Source organism: Narcine bancroftii, chromosome 1 (assembly GCF_036971445.1).
Source record: "Narcine bancroftii isolate sNarBan1 chromosome 1, sNarBan1.hap1, whole genome shotgun sequence".
NCBI classification, from domain to species: Eukaryota; Metazoa; Chordata; class Chondrichthyes; order Torpediniformes; family Narcinidae; genus Narcine; species Narcine bancroftii.
The window spans coordinates 297,494,987-297,517,133 of record NC_091469.1 but is presented as its reverse complement, the minus strand read 5'-3'; the positions used below and the strand labels follow the sequence as shown (position 1 = coordinate 297,517,133).

Genomic DNA, 22,147 nt, shown 5'->3' with positions numbered 1-22,147 from the left:
TCATCAAATCTGTGCCAACCAGCTTGAAGAAGAGCTCAGGCCAAAACGTCAGTTAAATATCGTTACCTCCTATGGACGCTGTGAGATCTGCTGAGTTCCTTCTGCATCTGTGGTTCTATTCCAACTATCAATTTCCCCATATAAGTTACATCCCTGTTTTATTCTCCCCACAGACAGCATAGTAACAGTTCCTTTCGGGCCCATGAACCCATACCGCTCAATCATACTCAACTGACCTACACCCTGGTATTTTTTTGAAGGGTGGGAGGAATCCTATGCAGACATGGGGAGAATGTTCAAACTCCTCATTGCCAGCTCCAGATTCAAACTCTGGGTCGCTGGTGCTGTAACAACATTGTGCGAGCCGCTATGCTAACTGTGCCGCCCTGCTTTCTCATCCACTTGGCCTAATACTGGGGACAATTTACAGTGGCCAATTAACCTCCAAAACCTGCGATGCAAGAGGAAAATGGATCACCTGAAGTCACAAGGAGAAAGTGTAAACCCAATGTTGACAATGCCTGAGGTCAGGAGTGAACAAAGTTCTCAGGTGCTGCAAGGCGATGGCTCAACCAGCTGTATGCCTGTGTCACCAATACTGTAATAAAACTGACAACCCATAAACACATGGGTCTAGAAATGTGTTGCCTTGTTTTACAGGAGCCAATAAAATAGTAACAATCCCTGGTGGAACTCCAACACCTGTCAGTAGAAAGCATGAAAAAGAGTCGATCAAAACTGCTGTCAAATAAGGCATTTTCTTCAGGAAAACAAAATCCCTGCTATCAAGGCAAGGATCCTTCTGTCAAAATTGCATTATCCAGGTTGATGGACAAACCGATCAGCATCCAGCACCTTGCAAACTCCACTTTGGTGCTGAAGAGCATTTCTAGCTCCCAATCCTTTTGCCCCCCCCCCCCACTCCTCTAATAACTCTGAAGTCCATTGTGTTGATATCTTGATGATAAGATCGTAATATTTAGAACTGTGCATTTAATCAATCATCCATTTCATGCCTGAAGATATTCTATTTCTCCAGAAATAATAGCAAGTGCCATCGGGCTGCATTATTTTGACATTATTCTGGCACGTTAATTTGTACTTTTCTAAATACAGTTACATGACATCAAACCTCATCAGCAGGTGGTGAATAAATTTAGCAGGCAGCTTCGGAACAGTCTCAAAAAAAGCAAGTCAATATCACCCATTCCGAGCAGTTGGACTGTGCAACTGCATCTAAGGTTTGTATTTCAAGATATGAAGAAACAAATTAGGGTGGCGCGGTTTGCATAGTGGTTAGTGCAACGCTGTACCAGCGGCAGGGATCTATGTTCGAATCCAGCACCGTCTGTAAGGAATTTGGACATTCTCCCAGTGACAACATGCGTTTCTTCGGGTTTCCTTCCACCCTTCAAAACGTACTGTGGGTCCTAGGTTAATGGGGCAGCATGGCCCAGAAGGGCTTGTTACCACGCTGTATTCTTAATTTACATGAATTGGGGATTCTCTATTCATACAGACTGAAATTATTTCAGTAATAATTGGTAGAACAAAACTGCCTGCTAAGTAAGTAGTTCTTTTTTTGCACAAACACTTCAGAAAGTTCATTGCAAAATGCAATAAATGTGATATTTGCATAGACCCTGATCTAAAGAAAACGTGCTGACATTTTGGATTTTCACAATTCTGTTCACTTTTTGTCAATCTGCGAGCAAGTCAGGAACTTAATATTTACTTTCAATTAAATTTTAAATTTACCAATGCAGCTAGCAGCAATTAAAGCAAAAGCCACGGAAAAAGAGAATGCTTTATGAGTTAGCGCTCCCAAGCCTACATTCAGCCTTCTTGGAAGTGAGGACATGGATAATCACAACTTGCTGATTCTATTGGCATCCAAATTTCCAACATTAGCAGTAGTAGACATTCATTAAATGACTCACAATATCTTATTTTACAGATATTGTAAAATATAGATGCATTTAATTTAATTGCAGTTTATGCAAGACTATATAATTTGGGAAGTATTTCTGGCCTTGGAGTGTCTTTTGATTGACAGATTCCATTTTTTATGCTTGCACTAATATTAAAAAATAAAATCTACTGATCCACTGCCATTAGACTCAATGTGAAAAGCACACAACTTGGGTGATAAATTTTCAGGGAAAAAAGTTTTTTGTGAATATTGTGCTGGTAATAATTACATTTTCTTACATCATTGCAAATAATTAGAATTGAATTCAGAAAATGTGGAAGGATGCCCACGATGTACAATTGAAATTCCATTTCTCGAAATATTGCATCATTTATGATGTTTTTGAGGACACATTGTTGGCACATATGATCAAATTTAAAATCAGGAATTCAATATTACATAAAATAAAGTTATTCACTGCTTCAGAAAGGTTCTCTAGAAACATTTAACATCTCCAATTTATAAATCTTTATACATTTTTATGAATGAAAATACTGTTATAAATTAATATTTCAAAAAGCACCATGATATTCTTGGCTATGATCTTAAGTTCACAAAGAAATACTGCTGCTGGTTTGGCCCTAATGGGAAAGTTTGAGTTTTCACTTGGACAAGGAGAAAATAAATGCTGATTGATGAAATGCTACAAATTACTTTAGAGTTGGCAGACTTATAAGCATTTCTACCAACAATTACAAGTCCATGAGCAAAGCCACTTAAATTAGTACCAGAAAAGTTTATCAAACACATACTCAAGTACACATCCAGAGAGCCAAGTGAAGTAAACAATGGCTTCAAGGCAAAAAATCTACACTTTTGTAACTTAGACTTGTACAAAGCAGATCCAATTCCATCTTGTCACATTTGTGGACCGAAATGTGAAGTTAATGAAACATTAAACACAAGTTTATCAGGTAAACTTCTTAGTGTCTTTATTCTCCCGTTTCCTTTGTTCTCCTGCTTGTGTTCTTATCTCTCTCTCATACCACGTGACTTCCGGTACATCTCATACATATTCATTATCATGACATCCCTCCTTTAATCAGGAATAAACTTTACCTTCAATTACCAATATTCCTCGAAAACATACAAACATCGTAACTAATGGTAATACTATAACTCAACTACATAAAATGTACTTCCTACAGCACTCATACATGCACTTTATGATAAAAGATTAAATACTGTCCCAAAGTTCTTATTAAAACTATGGCACAAAGTCTTCGTATCGTTTGGGCACTTTCCGGTTTCGTTTCAGCCTGCCTGCGATATTGTCGTCGCTTCTCGGTTGTTCACACTCAGCGTCGGAAATACTGCTCGCCACGGCTTCGGGTGTTTCTGGCGCTCTAGTCACTTCATCGGGAGTGCTGGTAACTGCCTCTGGAACATCATCAGGTCTCTCAGTTTCAGCATCTCATATTGGCCTTTCAACCCCTTTGCTCGATGTATCTCTGGACTGGTACCTTTTTACACCTAATACATTTCTCTTATACAGGACTCCAGTCGGAGACTTGACTGTCACCATACTGCCACTTCTGGATACGACAGTATAGGGTTGATGGTAATAAGGTGTGTCTAGCATACCACCAGTTTCATGCCTCACTAAAACATTATCTCCTGGCATGATGTCTGAGTACTTGGCTCCACGTTTTGAATCTGTGTACAATTTTGCTGCACCTTTCTTTTCAGCATCGTGGTCCCTCATCTCCTGGTCGTCTCAGATTTCCTTTATTTCTGGCATTTTTGTGAGGATTTTTCTCCCAAAAAATGCTTCTGCATGAGGCATTGCTCGATAGACAGTCACATAAGATAGCAATGCTTCTCGCCAATTTTGTCCGACTGCGTGTGCAATCCTCAATTGTTTTTCAATGGACTGATTTTGTCTCTCTACTTCTCCATTGGCTTGCGGCCATTTCGGAGTTACTTTATGATGGTGGATACCTGTGGTCCTCATGTATTCCGCAAATGTCTCTGAAATGAATTGTGGACCATTGTCAGAGTATAATGTAACAGGTAATCCATATCTTGCGAATATCTCTGCTAATGCTTGTATTGTTTTTTCAATGGTTGTGGACTTCAACACCACGTACTCATAGTATCTGCTGTAGTAATCTATCACTACCATAATTGATTCACCCGTCGGTAAAGGTCCAAGAAAATCAACAGCTACGTCGATCCATGGTCCTGTCGGAAGTTGCGTACTCCGGATCGGTTCTGGCGGATTACTCCTACTTGTGATTTGACATCCGTGACAAGTTTTAACAAATTTCTCTGCGTCTTTATCACAACTTGGCCACCTTACCTTGGTTCTGAGGTTTTGCTTGGTACCAACAATGCCTAGGTGTCCTTCATGCGCTAAGGATACGATCTTCGGTCTCAATCTTTGTGGTATCACCAATCTGCAACCTCTTAATACACACTGTCCGATGCAACAAAGTTCGTCTCTAATGGGAATGTAAGCCTTGTGAGTACACTTGTCCCATTGTCCACTCTGTATGCATTCTCTTACTTCCCTGAGTTCTGGATCACGTTCGGATTCTCTCTCGACTTCCTTCGTAGTCACAGCTTTCAGTGTCGCCTGAATAGCTACGAAGCGTACAAAGCTCTCTGTTTCTGTTCCCAATTCTGACTTGGATTGTGGACCTCCATCCTTCACTAATCTGGACAGCGGATCAGCAATGTTTGCTTTCCCTGCAATGTGGATTACTTTATATTTGTAGGGTTGTAGTCTGAGTACTGTAAGGTAAAACATCATGAGATGGGAATGTGTAGGGAGTTACCCTGTACAGGGCAGTAACAAGAAGGGGAGGTGTCCTTGTACTCCTGTTAGGTAAAACATCATGAGATGGGAATGTACAGGGCTGTAACAAGATGTAAATGCATCCTTGTACTTACAAGATAAGAGAGACATTGATGGATTGAGAGGCAGGAAGCTAGCAGGGAAAGGATAGCAACAGTTTTAGTCATTGGACAAGTAATGATATGATGATGTTCTAAGCATGTATCCAAGGGTATAAAAAATCACCATTTTGCTGATAACGGCAGAATGCATTCTCCGACTAACTTTGTTAGTCGCAAGTGTTACAATCCGGTAATAAAGAACAAAGAACCCTGATTTCGACTCAGCCTGGTGTTTGTCTCACTCATTCATGAACAAAGCAGACCTAACAATTTGGTGACCCCGACGTGATGGGTGAGTGAACACTGGACGACGGTTTCTGTTTTTTCTGACAATCATCTCAGCCGGCTGATTAAAAGGTCCAGAGAAGCCTGTTTTAACAAAATTCTCTTTTTTTTTTTAAAATCTTTATGATTGTCAGTAAGAACTGGAGATCGGACAAATTAGACGACCACAATTGAAGGTCGCATGCCAGGATTGTAACACGTAAGTGATTACAGACAAGATAAAAGTCCTTAAGGTGTTTGAATGACATTTATTAAGTGCTTCGCAAGAAACTACTAGAGTTTAAAAGTCTTTATTGTGTCGTTGCAAAGTCCAATAGAGTGAGAAGGTGGTCTATAAACAATTGAGGACCTGAGTTTTCTGCCCTAAACTGGTTATTAAGAGGAGAAATCTCCCACGTGAAGGTTGGGCTTTGAAAGAAAACAAAGGTTCAGGCTTATTGGCCTCAATTGTATCTGAGAGACTGACTTATAAATGTCCGGTAGGTATGATAATGTCTGTACACTTGAGAAGTTAAGAATTTATTTCCCCAATTCGCCGTGGTTGAATACCACAGCAGACACTAGAGACCTTGAGACAACAAAAAAAGTACTCAGGGACGCCTGCCTGGTGAACAAGAACGACGACAGAAGGCTGCGACAGCTGTGTCCGGATCAGGTAGGAGATATTAATGAAAAAGTTGACAAACTCCTAAGAGACACCCAGTTTATTCGAAATACTTTTGATAAGTTAAATGAGGGTATTCCCAACATCACCAAGGAGATAAAGTTACGTAAATTCATAGATTGGTACAGGGAAACAGGACAAAAGTATAGCCCAAATATTTGGTTTTCTAGTTGTAATTTAACTTTCAGACCCCTTTGGGAAAACAGAGAGTGGAAAACGAGCAATCAGAGTATACAGGACAGTCTGAAGTCAATTGGAGGACAAGACTTAGAGACTGTTCCTTTAAAAGATATTAGTCATCCAGCTTGCAAGGAGACATTTTTAAAAGCAATTTTCGTTGACATAGATCCCCTAAACGGACAAAAACCTAAATTAAAACAGACATTAGAAAGCGGTCCCGCAGCTATGGCTGTACAGTTGCCTGCTAAGACTTTTGACCAAGTTATTAAGGAAATTAATCAGGAATTAGAGGAGCGAAATACCAGTAATGCGGCATTGGAAAAACAAAAAATGCTCCGAAAATGTGTAGACCGCTGGAGGAAGAGGGGTTGGTTACCCGGGGGCACTGAGATGTTCCTGACAGGTGAGGGAAAAAAATTTTAAAACGTAGAGGCTTAGATAAGCTGGAAGAAACAAAACAGAAGGGAAAGGAAAAGTGCCTGTTTCCAGTTTCCAGCCACGAAGTGTCCGGGTTTGCTCTCTCCCTCCCTCCTTTCACCCTCCCCCCTCTCTCTTCTCTCTCTCTCTCTCTCTTCTCCCCCCCCCCCTCCTCTCTCACCCACTCCCCCTCCCAATCCCAATCTGTGGCGGTGCTGCCCTGAAATCCCCAGGTTGGGCAGGGCAGAGAAATACAATTTGGTTTTAATTTTGTGCCCACAATTCCAGCTCCGCATCAAATGGGATCCTGTTTTATCCTCTCTCCCTCCCTTTTTCCCGCACCCCCACCATTGCGGGATCAGGGCAGACATTGTGGGCTGACGTGTAGCTCACTCGAGGTGGGAGGGAAGGAAGGAGTGATAGTTCCCAGTGGTGGGAGACCCAATCTGATCCAGACCAGTGATCACAGGATGAGAACCTTTTAAAACCTTTGAAACGAAAGTGTTAATCTGAAGACTTTTCTCCCAGTGGGGCCAGTGCAAGGCATTTTCTCTCTCTATCTCTTGTGCTCTGTGTATCTGCCTCTCTATCTCTTTCTCTCGCTATGCTCTCTCTCTCTCTCTCTCTCTCTCTCTCTCTCTCATAGTCTCTGGATGTATGTGATGTCATGTATGTACTCTGACAATAAATCATTTATAAGTGAGTCTTATACAATTAAACAAAACGGGACACAGAAAACAAAATCTTTAATCGCGAGTCAGCAAAAAAGAGGGTGAGAGACAAGGAGATGCAGTACCGCGATGTCCTAGCTATATTCGAAGAATTTGGTCTCCCTGATAACCCACCTATTATGGCCCCTGTAGAAATAGCTTGTAGACCCCCGCCCTATGCATATGTGGAGTCACAAGGTGCCCCTGGCACCCCAGATGGGATCCTGGAGTCACGTCCCTTATATCCAGATATTGAGACACTGGGGTGTGACAAGAGCCTCGGGAATAGGGACACATCAGACGAGGTACAGGCCCCTTTAATAAAAATAGAAGGGGGAGTAATAGATGTGGAGACCCCCCTGGAGTCCAAGAAAATAGAAAAGGAGTTAGAGATACAGAAATGGAACATGAAAAAGGTTCAGGATAACATTAAAAACTTAAACAGAGGAGGAGTCACGCGATGGAGTAGTGGCCGGACGGTGAACTCCAGCCCTCTCCAGAAAAGTCGGGAAAAACGAGAGAAAACACAAAGGCACAGAAATAAAAGTTACAGAAAAGTGAGTATAAAGGTGGAAAGAAGATGGCGACAAAAAAAGAAAAGTCGAAAGCAACGGTAAGAAGAGAGGAAGAGAAGACAAAGGAGGAAAAAGGTGAAGGCCTTACCTGTCCGAAGAGGCCCGCTGCGGAGAGAGAAACCCGCTCCCTCAGGTCGGTAAATAATGGACTACAAAAATGGCTCGCAGAGCCGAGCAAAAGTGCGCAACCGCGCATGCGCGAAGTTTCGCGCATGCGCGATGCGAATGAAAAAAAACACACCGACGGGAGGGGGGACCAGCTGGGGAGTCGATCTCCACAGCCGGCAACGACAGCTGCAGAACACCTGCAGCAAGAAGAGACCACAGAAGACAACAGAAACAAGATAGAAGAGGAGGAAAGGGCAACAAAGAAACAACAGATGGCCAACCCAGAGGAAGAAGAAGAGGAAGAGTATGGTGAAATAGAAGAAGAAAAGAGAGGCAAGGTAAAGGATATACTTGCTCTTATTAGAGGATACATGGAATCATTTAAAGAATGGCAAACACAGGAATTTAAGGATTTAAGAAAAAGAATAAACAACACAGAAGAGAAAATAAATAAAATGGAGATGACCTTAACAGAAATGGGAAAGAAAATGGACAAGATGGAAGAGCGGGCAGTAGCAGCAGAAATGGAGGTAGAAGACTTAAAAAAGAAATTGGAGAAATCTAATAAAAAAACTAAAGAGACACAAGAACTACTAGCTCAAAAAATAGATACAATGGAAAACCATAACAGAAGAAATAACATAAAGATAGTGGGCCTTAAGGAAGATGAAGAAGGCAAGAATATGAGGGAGTTTATAAAAGAGTGGATCCCTAAGACCCTAGGATGTCCAGAACTACAGCAAGAATTGGAAATAGAAAGGGCACATAGAGTATTGGCCTCTAAACCACAACCACAACAAAAACCAAGATCGATTGTAGTAAAATTCCTAAGATATACTACAAGAGAAAAGGTACTGGAGAAGACAATGGAAAAAGTAAGAGAGGGCAACAAACCACTGGAGTATAAAGGGCAAAAAATCTTCATTTATCCAGATATAAGTTTTGAACTCCTAAAGAAGAGAAAAGAGTTCAATACAGCAAAGGCGATTTTATGGAAGAAAGGGTATAAATTCATACTAAAGCATCCAGCGGTATTGAAAATATTTATTCCAGGACAACAAAACAGACTATTCTCGGATCCAGAAGAAGCACGAAAATTTGCAGAACAATTACAAAAATAGACTGAGGGAGGAAGACGGGTAATGAGAGTTAAGATGATCACAATTGATATGTATGTGGGTAAAGACAAAAATAGACTGAGGGATGAAGACGGGTAATGAGAGTAAAAATGATCACGATTGATATGTATGCGGGTAAAGAGGTATAAGAGTGAATAGAGACAAGGAGCATACGTGAATGTATCTGTACTTAGAGGAAAATATAGATAGTATAGACAAGAATTAATAAGGGAAGGTAATGGAATAGAGAGAATAAGGAGGGAATTAAAAGAGTGACCTTTGTGACATATGAAAAGTGAAATCTTTTCTGGGGGAGGCGGGGTGGGGGGAAATAGCGGTCACTGCAAAATCAGTTGACGCTTGCGAGTGGATTCGCAAATCCAAATGGAGAGGGGAGATGTGGTTGTCCGACAAGGGATAAAGGACAACTCAGGAGGTGAATGGGAGATTGGGAATAAATAAGATAGAAAAAAAACTTAAACAGAGATATTAATGTGCTGGGGCAGATCAGTGAGGATCAAAAAGAATTAATGGTAGGTGTATTGAAGGAAGTGGAAAAGATAACTACAACACTGTCAGGAGAAATTAAAGCTGAAGGAATGGTAATAGGAGTAAAGGACGAAAAGTGTAGTACAGATGAGGAAACGAGATACGATCCACCATGGGAGGAAAGTAAAAGGAAAAGACTCGGGAGGGAGAAAAATAGACATGCCTACCTGGACATAGTTAGAACAAAAGAGAAAGATGTGAAACAACTAAACTATGGCCGAAAAGATTATCTTAGAGATGAACGTGACCAATATACCTTTGACCCTGAGACATTGGAAGCTGATAGGGACAGTGACAGTGACGAAGAAGAGTCAGAACAAGGTGGGATAAATAAATGCATGCCAAGAGTAAAGAAGGAGCAGAAATCCCCAAAATTGAGATATCAATGCCCATTACTGATCACGGGACGGGGAACTCAAAAATATGTACCCTGGTCACGAATGGACTTAGAGAGTTTAATGAAAAAACTACCTCCGTTGAGTAATGGGGCTAGTCCATGGATTTCTTGTTTTGAGCGAGAAACCTGCCAAGAACAATTAGCACTCGCAGATGTCAGAACTATCATGATAAAATTAAAGGCAGAAGGGGCCCTGAAGCAAATAGAGAAAATTGTAAGAAGCAGTAAATTGGGGGATGAAATAGAATTTAACCCACTTTGGAATAAATTTTGGGAAGCACTTAGAGAAACATTTCCTACACCCTATAGTTTGGATGCCTTGGTAACCCTTCAACTAAAGGAAGGAGAGACTGCACACGAGTATTTCACTCGAGCATGGGACTTATGGGAAACAGGGACTGGAGAAAGACCCGACCACAGCCCCTTAGGAAGGGCTCACTTTCGTAATGGGATAATAAACGGACTACCTGCTACGGTTCAAGCAAAATTAAGGGACATTGTGGGATTAGAGACAATGTCAGAGGATTTGTGGAAAAGACACCTGACACATGCAATCAAACGACATCATCAATCAGAGCATGCTAAGTCAGAAAGTGCGTCCCAGAAGGAGGTGGACAAAACAACCGATAAATTGGTGAGAGCCATAGAACATATAGGGGTTAAATTAGCGGCCCAACAGATAGTCCCACAGGTCATGGGGCCAGTGATAAATCCGGGACCCCAAGTAAGAAATGGTTGGGAAAGACAGCTAGGTACAATGTATAGAGGGGAACATGCAGTATGCTGGTACTGCCAAAATCCTGGACACTACCAGCGGAACTGTCCGGAGGCTGGGAGAGCAAGGGGAAAAAGATTACCCTCTATGAGAGGCTATCGGGGAAGAGGAGGAAACTTAAGAGGACAAGTAAGGGGTAGGGGTGGACACATTGATGGGCCCCAGAGAATCGGGGGGTGGCAGAGTGATCAACAAGTCCAGGCACCTCAGTGTAATGACTATATTGAGGAAGGTGCTGAATTTGATTATTGAAGGTGCCCAGGAGAATCAAAAATCACGCCTCCCTGGGAGCCACCAAAAATTTGGGGGACGGTAAATGGAGAAAAAATTGAATTTATGGTTGACACAGGGGCAGCAGTTACGACAGTGATTAAAAAACCCCCAGGGAGCACATTTTCGGGCAAAACATTATCTACAATAGGATTCTCCGGGATAAGGGAAACACAGCCCTATACAGATAACATCGACATGACATTTGGACGACAAAGGGTTAAAACGCCTGTCCTGGTTGTGCCAAGTTGCCCCATTAATTTATTAGCAAGGGACATTCTTACCAAACTAGGAATAACCATACAATGTTCTGAGAAGGGCCTTCGGTTAACATACCCAGGGGATACAATAAGAAGGGGAGGACAGTTTATAGTAATGACCCCAACTAACGCTTCAGAAGACTCTGTGGAGGTTAGTATTTTCTGGAGTCGGCTACTGTATGATGAACCAGGCCCAGGGCTGATTAAACAGTTTTTTGAGTGGAGGGCCAGTATTCCTCGGTATGGGGATTACAATTATCCACTAGATCCTATGCATGTTACATTAAACTACACCATCCACGCGGACCAGGAATATGAGGTGAGGTGGGACTCTCTAAAAGAAGGGAAGACAGAAACGATACATTGTCCATTTATCTTTGTAGGTAAGGAGGGAATAGCTGCTATGGTTGTCATGACAGAAGAACAATGGAGTGGTTCTGCTTAGGAGTGGAAAGTGTGCCTCATGTGACCTTGGGTATTGCCAAAGATCATCACGCTCGACAGCTGGGTCCGATGGTAAAGGAAGCGATAGGGTGTGAATACAGGCAGACAGAAATCCCGGGATATTCCACCCCGGAGGGAGGAAAATTTGTCAGACTGAATATTGAAGCATGGGACCAGGTAGTGAATGAGAAAGCAGAAAGAGACCGAGCCATAGAAGGAGAAAATATTGATCACAGAGACTCAGACAAATATCTTTCTAATCTGAGTCCACATATATGGACAACGGGGCCCTATGATGTGGGAGTAATAAAAGGAGAGGTATTTCTAGAATTGGCCAACCCCGGGCAGAAACCAATATGGAGAAAACAATACCGCTTGTCGCCCAGTCAGGAGGAGGGTATTAAAGGAACGATAGAAGGGTTAATGGAGTCAGGGGTTTTAAGGGCGGCACCTGACAGTATGTGGAACACGCCCATCATGCCTGTTCCCAAACCGGGTAGAAAAGACTGGAGGATGGTACACGACCTCCGGGAGATTAACTTGGCTACCAAGACCATCGGGAGACCAGTCCCAGACCCATATGTAGCACTTAGGGCTCTGAGTCCGGAGCACGAATACTATACTGTCATTGATCTGGCAAACGCATTCTTCTGCTTGAATTTAGCTGAGGAATGGCAAGACTGGTTAACTTTCACTTACCAAGCACATCGGTACACATACACTAGATTACCTCAGGGTTATAAGGACAGTCCAGGACTGTTCAATCAGGCCCTTAGCGAAATCCTAATGAAATTAAAGCTCCCGGAAGATGTTACACTGATTCAGTATGTAGACGACCTACTATTAGCAGGGAAAACGCCACATGGGTGCCTGACAGGGCAGCCAAACAGGTTACTGGTTATCATGAACATATACAGGGGATGATTTTGAGGTCCCATAACAAAAAAATGAATCTGAAACTAAGGAGACTTGTAGCAGATTGAATGACTACACAGATGAGTTTTGTGGAGGAAGAGTGCTGTACAACTGGCTCCCCGCTAACTGGGATGGTCGGTGTGCTCTAGTAACCCTTAATGCGCCAGTGCTGATTGTCAAAAGGCAGGAGGGAGACGAGGATTCCCTAGAATTGTGCCACACAGAGAGTTGGCTGTGGAGAAAAAGGAGGAGTGTTGGACTCTTGGGGCCGGGAGGAAGGAACCCTGATGGGGTATGGATTGATGCCATTGGCCAAGCCCGGAATATTCCGGACGAATTTAAATTAGCCGATGAGATTGCAGCTGGGTTTGAAAGCTTTCCTGTTTTTAGTGCAATATTTCCCATCACTGTAAATAAGAATGTTAATAGGATCAACCTTATTCACTATAATGTCCAGCGCCTTGCAAATTTGACCAGGGACGTTGTTGAGGCAATACATCAACAACTGTCAGAAACTTCCCTTATGACACTTCAGAATAGGATAGCGATTGATATGGTCCTGGCAGAGAAAGGTGGAGTGTGTGCTATGTTTGGAGATCTATGCTGCACTTCTATCTCTAATAACACAGGGCCAGATGGATCACTCACTAAGGGGTTAACGAAACTTAGGGCATTGGCGAAAGAATTAAAAGCCCAGTCTGGAGTCTCCAATCCTGTTTTATCCTGGTTACAGGGAGTGTTTGGGAGATGGAGCACATTGTTAGGACAACTTTTGCTGGGTTTGTTCATTTCTGTATCAATTTTTATCACTTGTGGCTGTTGTTGTATTCCATGCATTCGAACGCTGGTCACGAGGACCATAGAGAAAGCCTTTGCTGACCGTGATGAACTGCCTCCGAAATATCAAGCTGTGCAGGCTGTGGAGCAAGACTATCTCACATTACAGGAGGCGGAGAAAGTTGCTGAGATCGATCTGGAGTCTGAAGGGGAATGTGATGGAAAGGAGGGATTGTGAATTAGATTGTTACACATATAATTTTAACCTTGCTTGTAACCTAAATATTATAACATTGATTGTAACACAAACATTATTAATCAGATTGTAGAACAAGTATTATGAATTAGATTGTAGACCATATGTTAACTTGGGAATTTACTAATGTACGGGGGGTTAGCTAGTTTTTTGCTTGGGGGCAAATGGGATGAAACTTGTAAACGGGCAATGGGATCGGGGTGACGGATGGGGGGTGTATGCAAAGGAGGGTTGGGGGAGCCCTCGCCCACCAGCCGAACTACCCTGTGAACAGAACCCGTATAGAGCTTGGCAATAATAGGCGAACTAATGTAACGCGGTGGTAGCATAGTCAGGGCGAGATTGTCCTCTAAAGAGGACAAAGGAGGGATTGTAAGGTAAAACATCATGAGATGGGAATGTGTAGGGAGTTACCCTGTACAGGGCAGTAACAAGAAGGGGAGGTGTCCTTGTACTCCTGTTAGGTAAAACATCATGAGATGGGAATGTACAGGGCTGTAACAAGATGTAAATGCATCCTTGTACTTACAAGATAAGAGAGACATTGATGGATTGAGAGGCAGGAAGCTAGCAGGGAAAGGATAGCAACAGTTTTAGTCATTGGACAAGTAATGATATGATGATGTTCTAAGCATGTATCCAAGGGTATAAAAAATCACCATTTTGCTGATAACGGCAGAATGCATTCTCCGACTAACTTTGTTAGTCGCAAGTGTTACAATCCGGTAATAAAGAACAAAGAACCCTGATTTCGACTCAGCCTGGTGTTTGTCTCACTCATTCATGAACAAAGCAGACCTAACAGTACCCATCTCTCTATTCTGACACATGGTTTGGATCTAGGTCCATAGATCACCTCTAATGGCTTATGATCTGTGATGAGTTCAAATTCAATGCCGTATAAATATGCATGGAACCTCTCACAGGCCCATACAAGTCCGAGTGCTTCTTTCTCTGTCTGAGAGTATCTTCTTTCCACATCTGATAATGATCTGCTTGCATAGGCAATGATTCTTGGTCCTCCATCATGCATCTGGACCAACACGGCTCCTAAACCAACCGGGCTGGCATCAGCTATGACTTTGGTTGATGCCGCCGGATCGTAATATCCAAGAGTTTTTGCATCTGTCAGGCTTTGCTTCAGTGCTGTGAACGCTTTCTTCTGCTCAGATCCACAATGAAATGGTACACCTTTCCTGGTTAGTTTCCTTAGTGGTTCTGCCACTGTAGCGAAATTAGGAATGAACTTTGCACAAAAATTAACCAATCCCAGGAAACTCCTCACCTCTGTTGCGTTCTGAGGTGCACGTGCCTCTTCAATAGCTTTCACCTTGGCCTCTGCAGGGTTTAGTCCTTTCTGTGTAAGTCTGTGTCCCATGAAGTCCATTTCTGACACACCAAACTGGCACTTCTTTCCATTCACGGTAAGGCCTGCCTCCTGTAGTCTAGATAGTACACGCCTCAACCGTTTATCATGCTCTTCCTTCGTTGGTGCATGGACTATGATGTCGTCAGAAATGTTGGCAACTCCAGGAATGCCTTGAATCACTCGATGGATTTCATACTGGTAGATCTCCGAAGCTGCATTAATTCCAAATGATAGTCTCTTGTAACGATACAATCCACAGTGAGTCACAAATGTAGTTACATCTCGGGAACCCGGATCCAGCTCTAATTGATGATAGCCCCATTTCAGATCAATTTTTGAGAATATCTTACTGGTAGTTAGTTCTTGAAGTATTTCCTCCACTGTTGGTATAGGATGTCGTTCTCTAGTTATAGCTTCATTGGCCATTCTCATGTCAACACATAGTCTTATGTCACCCTTTGGTTTGGGCACAATTACTACGGGACTGACCCATTGTGTCGAATGTTCTACTGGTTCAATAATGTCTTGTTCGATCAATTCTTTAATTTTGGCTTCGACTTTCCCACGAAGTCCAAACGGAGTTCGGCGCATTGGTTGTGCCTTGGGTTTGACCGTTTCGTGTACCGCTAGCTTCAATTGTCGACCTTTCAGCTTTCCTACTCCTTGGAAGACTGCGGGGAATTCTTGCTTCATTTCCTCGTATGACTGAATTGAATTGACACAAGCTCCAATATGAAGTATTGCCAGGTCTTGCGCTGTGCTTCTACTCAGCAATGGTTCTCCCTTCTCTTCTATGACCATAAACTCTGCTTCGGTGTACTTATCTCCAGCTTCAACAGTTGCAGTAAAACATCCAATGGTCTGCAATGGCTTGGTTGCTGTGTATGGATACAGTTTCTTGGAACACTTCTTTGAGGTACAGATGATCTTTTTCCTTTTCAACTTCTCCCATAAATGTCGATCAATCACATTACTGTCACTGCCTGAGTCTACAATGACCTGAACTGTCACTCCACCAATGATCACTGGGACCTTCTCATGACGTACTTCATTCAACGTAAATTGGTAACAACTCTGTTCCTCCTGGGTATCATCATCGTCACCGTCTATCTGGCGAATGGTATCTTTCTTTCCAGGATACTTTCCTTTCCCCCAGGCTTTGCCTTTGGAAGTTGTACTCTTCCTCTTCTGGTCTGCATTGGACTTGCTTTTGCACTTCTTTGCAAAGTGGTCCTTACCTCCACACTTTCTGCAAACTTTGCCTTTGGCCGGGCAATATGGGTCTTTTCCAAAGTGACCTCGGTTTCCACATTGATAACACTCCATGTCATGTGTTGACGTATATCTTGGCTGATTATGGCGATGTGAGAGCCTCTTAATTTGCTGGCTTGAGTTGTCTTTCAGGGTCATGGTATGAAATTGTCCTTCAACAGCGTCTAATGCAGCAGCAATAGCTAAAGCATCGGTGAGTTCCAACTCACTCCCTCTTTCCAGTAGACGTCTTCTGAGTTTATCTGATCTGCAGTGCTGTACGACTTGATCAAATAATTGGTTGTCCAAATCAGCTGGCATGTAATTGCATCCAACAGCTAGCTGGCGTAGTCTAGTCACGTACTGAGCAATTGTCTGGCCATTTTCTTGTCTCGTTCTCCAAAACAAATGGCGTTGAAATGTAGCATTCGGTGTCACTACATAGTGTGCATTTAATGCATCTACCGCTTTCTGGTACTCATCCTTTCTTCCAGTATTCAAAAGTGTTTTAAATGTTTCCCGAACTGAGGGTCCTGCGGTGAAAAGAAGTAACGCCCTTCTCTGCACTTTTTGTTCAACTGTACCGGTATCTAGAAATAGGCCACGACTGTCGGCATAGGATTCAAATTCTTCCAGCCATGCCTTCCACTTCACAGTTACAGTACTTGCATCACCCGTTGGGTCAAAATGAGCAATTCCACTATGTGTTAGAAAGTCATTGTTTGCACCAGCCATGAGGAAATATTCCAGCCCCAAAAGTACTGAGTCACAGAGAAAATTCTTATCACCTTGAAGTTGTCTGTAAACCGCTGTAATCTTGTTTAGTCTTTAATTTTCTTCAAGCTTCTTTCATCCTCGTCGCCAATGTCACATTTGTGGCCCGAAATGTGAAGTTAATGAAACATTAAACACAAGTTTATCAGGTAAACTTCTTAGTGTCTTTATTCTCCCGTTTCCTTTGTTCTCCTGCTTGTGTTCTTATCTCTCTCTCATACCATGTGACTTCCGGTACATCTCATACATATTCATTATCTTGACACATCTGTCTGTTCATTATCCACAGATCCTTAATTCACAACAAAATTCAGAGATTCAATCATAAATAATGTTTAAAACAAAGCTGAGTGGTAATAAATAATGGCAATGTTAATTGCATTCTCAGCTGGATGTAGAATGAAGGAAAGTGTGAGCAAGGTTGTAATGATATAATCCAATTTGCAAAATCAATGTGGACTCTTTTAATTCTAAAGTTCAATCAATGGAAAATATTATTCTTGCTTTTTAGTGATGGCTTCAAAATTGTAACAGAGAAATTAATTTTTACTTCTCAGCAGAAGAATTAATATCCTATAGCAGCCACAGCCAACAGATAAAGAGCATAATAAAATAACTTGAGGTTCAGCCTCACAGGTAATCTCCTCCTGATTCAAGGAATTACACTGGACAGCAATTTTTTTCAAAAGGTTTGCTTCCTGACAAAAAAAAAGGGGATTATGATAGACAACTCCAAGCTGAACAAAAAGATCATTTCAGATTTGGTATATCCCTTAAGAAGTAGGAGAAACATTAAATTAATTTGAATTGAATTTACCACGTTTAGTTGCATAATGATGCTGACCCATTGTGTTAGTTCTAATGACCTAAAAATATTTTGCCACTGATTTTCATTTGTACTCAGCATCTGATGCCTTTTGTGTCAGCGTCCAACAATAGTCGGCCAGCATTGATGGATACATTTGCGCTGATACCGCTTTTCCAGGGTCACACTGTCCAGGAGAAACGTTTCTCCATGTTCGTCACTGACTGCGCCAAGATCAGCAGGGAAGACGTTCAAGTGCCGATGCAGAAAATGATTTTTCAATGACATGTGGCACTCCTTGAAGTCGACTTAAACTATGAAGAAATCACCAAAAAATAGGTTGTATCTAAAAAAAAAGGTAAGTGACGAGAAAGTTTTAAGGTGTTTTTTGTGAATCCATAAAATTCACCCAAAAGTGTTCAGGAAGCAAAATCTTAATGTCCCAGTGTAACCTGACAGGAATACTCCCCTCCTCCCCCTCAGTTGAATATTCAGCTGATTTTAAAAGTTGTATGATAGAACCTACTGTATGTTTCGTCAACCATATGAAGCATGAGAAAATGAATTGCAAACTTACAAAATAAATGTATATTTTGTAAATCTAGAACTGTGGTTGGAAAACTGGGAAGAGAATAAACAGAGATAAAGATGTTCAGATGGACCAAGGTGTCCTTGTAATATGAGTAACTAAAACTTAGTGCACAACTACAATAAAGCAATGAGAAAGGTAAACAATGTGTTGGACTTTATTTTAAGAGGATTTGAGTGCAGCTACATGGGACCTTGTGAGACCTCAGCTGTCAATGAGTCTAGTTCCTTCTTCAAGTAAAGAGACACTCGCAACTCAGGATGGCACAAACATTTGCCAAACTATTTTCTTTTTATCTCACCAGGAGAGATGAACCAGGCTAGGTTTGCGGTTAAGAAGAATTAAAGATAATCTTACTGGAGAATAAAATTCTAAAGTTTAGATCTTTGCCTGTGCTGGATAATTTGGGCCAGGAGCACAGTCAACAAGCAACGGGTCACCCATTGAGGGCAGGGATGATGAGAAATTTCTTTATCCAGAAGATGATGAATATTTGGAATTCTCGACCCAATGGCCACAAACCTTCAGTCACTAAGTAGATTCGAGACAGATACTGATAATATTTGAGCGTCACTGTTAGTGCTGTTACAGCGCGAGCAACAAGGACCAGTGTTCAAATCCCGTGCTATCTGTAAGAAGTTTGTATGGTCTCCCCATGTCTGCATGAGTTTCCTCTGGGTGCTGCGGTTTCCCCCCACCCTTCAAAACATACTGGGAGTTGTACATAAATTGGGTGTAATTGGGTTTGTGGGATGAAAGGGCTGTATGTATGTCTAAATTTAAAATATTGGGTATATTCAGATCAAATCATATAAAGCTAGTTCAGTACTAAGCAGGAAAATCTTGTTGAATTCTGGAGCAGAAGAAAAGGGCCAATTTTTAAACGTAGTTCCTATCTTTAATTGTGTTCAGGTTTGCTCAGCCAAAATTTAGCCTTCCAGGGCACGTTGGAGGTACAGATTAAATTGACTCTAAAGATAGCATAGCTTATTTGAGCAATGTGTTTAAAAGCCACTACATTACAATCACATAAACCAACAAAGTTCACAGCACATAAACCATGTCAAGAGTTCTCAAAACCCAAAGTGATCTTCAGTTATTAAATAACGTGAATACATAGGCAATAAAATATACAACCTCACAACACACAAATCACTGTTCTAATGGCATTTGATTTCCCAGGAAAATAAATGAATGTCTCTGTACCTCAATGAAAAAAGAGACATTCCCTGACTTTTGACCTATGTGGCTTACGTCCATCCACACATATGACTGAAAATTTGTTAACAGGGATACAGGGCATGCAAGAGCCAAAATGTGCGCTCTTACCTTGTTAGTCAGCATCCTGGGGTCTGTAGGCTGGGCGTAATTATTTTGATTCCTGTGTGCTTGCCTGAGTCTTCGGTTGGCTCAAGCACAGTTCACATACTGGAGTTTGGTTGGCGCATGCGCAAGAATTAAGGGTGCAAATTAAAAATTGTTAGGGGACTTAACTCTCACAGATGCGTCAACTGAACTCCAATACACAACCCACCGAGCATGCACCAACCGAAGACTTGGCATTCGTACAGGAACCAAGGTGGCCACGCCCAGCCTACAGACCCCAGGATGCTGATTAACAAGGTAAGTGTGCACATTTTGGCTCTTACATGCCCTGTATCCCTGTTATAGTTTGTCAAAAACAACATAAACCACGTAAATTTTATATGTTTTTTAACAAATGTACATAATTCCAACATACATCCACTCCAAGATATGACCAATCCTTCAATTCAAATTATGGTCGTAAATCAACTAGTGCCTGTATTCTGAATTAATGCTTTGATTGTGCTTTATTAAATCAGTCATGTGGGAAATTAAATTACATGTTTGTAGAGAAATATGAAGCAATATCACCTGGTATTAACAATGGAATTCCACTTACTGAAATCTTAAGATCTGTTATGAACCTACTTCCAAGACTTAATAGAGAGGATATATTGGGTTACTTCCCCACAAATTAAACCTTCAACAACATGGTGGGCAGCTTGCTAGTGTAGCAGGTAGCCCAAATGCCTCACTGCTCCAGGAATGCAGGTTCAATCCTGACCTTGGTATTGTTTACATGTTACTCCTATGAGCATGTGGATTTTCCCCTGGGTGTTTCCATGTTCCAAGGATGTGCTGGCAGGTTAATATCAGAAAATGAAAACAAAATAAGTTTGGAAAGGAACTGATGAGATTTTTCAAGGATCAGCATGGATTTAGTGGGCTCAATGCTTCCTTTGCCATTTGTTTCTTGTTAAATACAAAGCACTTTAGTCCAGAGCAGGCACAAATCCCATTTTCATAATGTGCAGGGAAGAAGTCACAAAATGAAAACTTGCAAATAAATGGCCCATTAAGCTGATGCTATTTGCATGTGTTTGTCCTATATCTCTTAAACATAGAATATTACAGCAAAGTACACCCCCTTTGGCCCTCGACGTTGTACCAACCTGTATAAACCTACTCAACAAACTAAACCTTCCCTACCTCTCACCCTTACCCTTTATTTGTACTGCATCCATGTCTGTCTAACAGTCTTTCAATTGTCCTTATTGTACCAATCTTCACCACCTTCCCTGGAAATGCATTCCCAGCAGCAATTACTTTCTGTGTAAATAAATCCTAGCCTTCACATCTCCCCTAAACTTTCTTCCCCTTACCTTGGACAGATGTCCTCTGGTTTTTGTTATTCTCGCCAAGGGAAAAATGTTCTGGCTGTCATATTCTTGTAGACTTCTATCAAGTCCCCTCTCATCTTTCTTCACTCCAAAGAGAAAAGCCCAAGCTCTGTTAAGCTTGGCTCAAAAGACATTCTCCAGTCCAGGCAAATCCTGGTAAATATCTCCTCTGCACCGTCTCCATAGCTTCCACATCCTTCCTGTAATGAAGCGACCAGAACTGGACAAACTAGGATTTTATAGAGCTGACCTATCCATACAGCTGTCTAAATGTATTTTAAATGTTGTAGCTGTACACATGTCCACCATTTCCTCTGGCTGCTTGCTTCAAATACACATCATCATCTCTGTAAAAGAGTTGATCTTCAGATAGCTTTTAATTCATCTAAACCTACGTCCTCTAAAAGTCTCCTCTGGGTAAAAATAATGACCATTTGCCTTATCCAAGACCCTGGTGATTTTGTACTACTTGAAAAGTTTGTCCTCAGCCTCCTCACTCCAGGAAGAAACAGTCCTAGCCTATCCTGCCTTTTGTGATAACAAGGTACTCAGTCCTGGTAACATCCTTGGGAATCTTTTTTGTACCCTTTCCTATTTAATGACATATAGTACGTTGAATAGCAAAGGTAAGCAGAACTGCACACAATATTCCAAATATGGCCTGACCAATGCCTTGTTCAGCTGCAACATGTGTTCTGACTCTTAAAACTCAGTGCACTGACTGATCAAGGCAAGCATTTCAAACATCTTCACTACCCTGTCAACCTACATCACCCCATTCAGGGATAGCAGTATCCAAAAATATCTCTCTTCCACCATACTTCTCAGGCCCTTAATGTTTACTGTGCAAGTATTTCCCTGATTCGAATTAGCAAAATGCAACAGCTCACACTGAATTAAACTCATCTGCTATTCATCGGTCAAATGCTTCACTTGATTGAGCTCTCCTTGCAATCTCTTTCCTCATTGTGCACTGCACCATCAATTTCAAAATCCTCCACAAACTTACCAAGCAAGCGACCTGCATTTTTATTCACATCATTGATGAACAATGTCGGACACAGCACTGATCCCTGCACTA

The 22,147-nt window shown here is 41.7% G+C and overlaps 1 protein-coding gene across 1 annotated transcript in view; it reads right to left on the bottom strand.

The window, feature by feature from the left end:
- ano3 (anoctamin 3) overlaps nucleotides 1-22,147 on the bottom strand; it is a 344,977-nt gene that overhangs the window by 100,885 nt on the left and 221,945 nt on the right. The window lies entirely within an intron of this gene.